Here is a 4,159-nt window from a genome sequence, read left to right on the forward strand (position 1 = left end):
TTCCTCCCTTCCTTCCATTGTCATTTGGGAGTTTGATGACAGAACTCCAGAGGTAAGTACTAGTACACCCATCTCCATTTCATTTTGGAGGATAGGGTGAATTAATCTACAAAAAGTGGATAGCTTCATATACACAAACAGCAAGTTGGAATGTAGAATGGATAAAAATGCTTTATTGGCCAGTGATTCTTCTGTTACTGTCATGCATAGTGTTCTCTTTCTACCATATTAAATAAACCCTTTTTCTTAAAAACAAAAGGAACAAAATACCTAGAAACTGACTTTAAAAAACACATTAAAATTACTATCTGGAACAGACAGTAGATCTAGAAAAGAAACAGATGAAGAAATAGAACATTAGTCTATAATTTGGGTGAGAACTTTCAAAAAGAAAACTATGTGCATGTTTCTATAATCATTTACAAATTAAATAAGAGTAAGAAGTAAGACTCTGAGGAAGAATAAGAATAGAGTACAAGGATAAACTTTGCCAAATATTAAGATCAAGCAATGTAATAAAAACAGTATTGTCTGGTGGGTGAAGAGATAATGCAATAGTTTAAAAACAGACAAGAAGTGTCTAACTAGTGCAGATGCTTATCTGGTTAGTATGCATAGACAATAGGACAACATTTCAGATCATTGGAAAATAATTAAAATTATACTAGTTAATACATGCTCTTTTAACAATTGTTAGCCACAGACAAAAGCAAATTTATCTCTACCTCATATCTTTTAAAGATTTTACCATGGCAGATAGAAATATCTGCATGGGGACCTTGCATGCAATGGCTGGGGGCTGCAGCCTATTTGGGAGTGCATTCAACCTGTTGCCTACAGGGGTTACCCTATGGGACTTTGAAGACAGTTTTCCAGGTGAATATTCATGTCCCTAGTCTAGCCACTAGACAGGTAGGCATGTCTGTGGCCTTTGGGAAGCCTTAGGGCAGTGACCAGGATTCACACTGGCCAGGAGTGTATGATTTATGTTCCCTGGCTGCCAGAAGATCCACACGTCAAAGAACTGGGACTTCGCCAAGTCTAATGCACATGAATCTGAAGACCTGCTAGCTGAGAAGCAGTGCATCCTCAATGGCTGTGGGGTCACATACAACCTCAGTGTGGTCCCCTGGACAAATGGTAGGCCCTGTGCTCCTGAGGTCTTCCACTGTGCTAGGTTGCACCCTACCAAATCATGTTCAGTAGTAAATCTCAGCTCTAGTCAAAAAATCATTTTTATTTATGTATATATATGTGTGTGTATGCGCGCGTGTGTGTACCTATTTAAGTATATGCCACTTGTGGGTATGTACCAGTGGAGCCTGGAAGAGAGTATCAGATCCATAGAACTGGAGTTAGATACAGCTGTGAGCACCTGATGTGGGTGCTGGGACCCAAACTAAAGGACCTCGAGAAGAGCATCAAGACTACATAGCTTCTGTTAACACTTCCACGGTCCCCATTATTTTATATCTTACAAATAAATAACAAACAAACAAACTCCACATGACCTAACATTAAAAAAATCATAAAATGCTGAAAGAAAATACAACAGCCAAAAGGATATTCTTGGAGTTGATAAGGCATTCCTGAATACAAAATGATCCTGAACCTTCATTAGGTTAAAGTATCTTTGTATATCCACAATGAAGACAAAAATTAAAGGGGTAATTTCTTATTTAAAAAAAAGCATCTATAAATCAACAAGTTATCTTCTGGCAAATTATTAAAGAAACATAAAAACTGCAACCAGATAGTCAGAGACAAAATATAGTTTTAGAACTTGTGAAATGGTATTCCATTTTAGACTTAGTCATAATAACATGAATGAAAAGCAAAGCTAAAGAAAAGTGACATCTTTGAAAAAAGGAAAATTTAGTTTAAAGCTGTATTGATAAAAATATGATGTATTTCTATATAGCTCTATGTTACTGTATAAAAAGAAATAATTTTATATGCATTAAAATGACAAGATCTGAAAATGTATTAAGTCAAATAGTTACAGAATATGTTTGCTATCCCTTGTGGGTGGGAAGCATACAGAACTATATATTTTCTGGGTTTTTGCTTACAACTTTGTGGTGTGTGTGTGTGTGTGTGTGTGTGTGTGTGTGTGTGTGTAGTGGAAACATAAGGTTTCTTCTTTGGAAAATCAGATGTGTTGAGTGTTCAGTTGGGAGTGTTTTACTGAACATGTGAAGGAGTGTCTTACTGACACAGACACAGGTGAAAAGATGGTTTGCTAAAGCAAACACATGAAAGGACACATGATGTTAAGAGGACCCAACCGATGGTGGCTGATGCTGGATAGTATTGGTAAGTCTTGCCATTCCTTAACGGTCATCATTTGCTGCTTCTGCAGACTCGGGCAAATTGGCAGAGGGCTGTCAGCTGAGGCAAGACCCATGGCAGGACATAAGATGTTTGGAGGGACTGTAAATAGGACCCAAAGGAGAGTGGCATGGCTTGCATAGCTGGCTTTACAAGGCTTCTTGGTCTTGTGCCTTCGCTGATCTTCATTTCCTTGAGAGAGGCAGGGCAGAGAACTTCTCCTGGTGTCCCTGCTGGTCCTGGGGGATCCTGCTGACTTGCGCTGATTCAGTGGAGGCCTGGCTGTTTCTGCTGGGTCATGCCACCACTGCTGACTCATGTTTACTATCCTGACACTGCTGAAGTGGACTGCTGGTATATACTCTGACAACACAGATTGGATTTGCTCCAAAGAACTATTTCTAAACAGGTCCACTTCACCTGTATCCTAATAACCTTTCTTTTCTACCACCTCTGGTGGGTGGTGGGCTAGAAGGGAGGTTAAACCTTTTAAGAACCCTTACTAAAAGTAGGTTTTGAAAAATCAAAGCCTACATGTGTGTGCGTGTGTGTGTGTGTGTGTGTGTGTGTATTCTATTGACAAAGCTGTATGTATTTACTATGTACAACATGATATATCAAGTATGTATACACTATGGAATGACTAGGTCTAGCTACTTACAAATGAAATACTTCACATACATACAATTTTTGTAAAATATTTCCAGTGTCCTAAGATTTTATACAAGTGCAATACATTCATCTGCTACCATGTTACACAATAGTTCACTTAAACTTATTCTTTCTGCCTCACTGAAACTTCATACCCTTTAACAGAGCCTCTCCAGCTCTCACTAGCCACCTCAGCCGCAGAAAGACCAATTTTACTTTCCATGATTCAAATGTGGTGAGGTTACATCTCACAACTGTTAGAACAGCTGTTACCAAAAAAAAAAACAAAACAAAACAAAACAAAAACAAAAAACTATGCCATTGAGATGGCTCAGCACATAAAGGCACGTGCCACCAACACTGACGGGCTGAATTCTGTCCCCAGGACCCACAAGGTGGAAGGTGGGCTAGTTCTCCCCCTTACACACATCCTGGATGAGGTTCAAAGGTCAGGTTCTGAGTGAAGGAATAAGAATATTTTCCTGAGTTTGGATTCTAGGGGTTTAGACATGAGAGCTTCATTGATGTTGTATATGGAAAAGAAGTTCTCCTTCAAAACAAATCCAATTCCCAGAAGCAAGTCCACTTTGGGCCACTTTCACAATCGACAACAGTAAGTAACCTCTCTTGGGGGGGGGGGGTTGCAATTCAACTGCCTCTCTTGCCTCTCTTTGAGAAACTAGAGCTGTGTTCTGGCTCACTTTTTCCTAAGGACACAGGCCCCCAGTGTCCTTTTTCTTTATTTGAGTTCACGGTAGACTTTGGCCTCACATTTTCATTCCACTAATCTCTTTGTTGTAGAGCAGACAAATTATATATATACATATATATAATATATATATATGGGGGGTGGTGTTCCTCGTGTCAACAGTCCTAAGGGGCTGCAGAGGTCTAACCCACATCCATACCTGGGGAATCTTTTCTGGTGCTTGGAACCAAGGATGGAATGTGGAGGTGGTCTTGACACTAGAAGACTCAGAGAAAAAGAATCAAGCCAAGGGACAGGGAAATAGGCAACAATCCCTTCAGAAAATGGGTGGTAAATTGAAATTTTTGCCTCTTCAGTATTTTGCCAGGGGAAACACCAAGTCGGTCCACTTTTTCTCTTTTCAAAAACAATCCACCAGTGCGTCCCATTTATCCCATGTGGGTCGAGATTTACCTCTAGACATTCCTG

The 4,159-nt window shown here is 39.6% G+C and overlaps 1 pseudogene; it reads left to right on the plus strand.

The window, feature by feature from the left end:
* The first annotated feature begins 766 nt into the window (after positions 1–766).
* Positions 767–870, plus strand: LOC116071718 (annotated as a pseudogene).
* Positions 871–4,159: the final 3,289 nt, after the last annotated feature.

The sequence above is a fragment of the Mastomys coucha genome, unplaced genomic scaffold (genome assembly GCF_008632895.1).
Source record: "Mastomys coucha isolate ucsf_1 unplaced genomic scaffold, UCSF_Mcou_1 pScaffold22, whole genome shotgun sequence".
Classification (NCBI taxonomy): domain Eukaryota; kingdom Metazoa; phylum Chordata; class Mammalia; order Rodentia; family Muridae; genus Mastomys; species Mastomys coucha.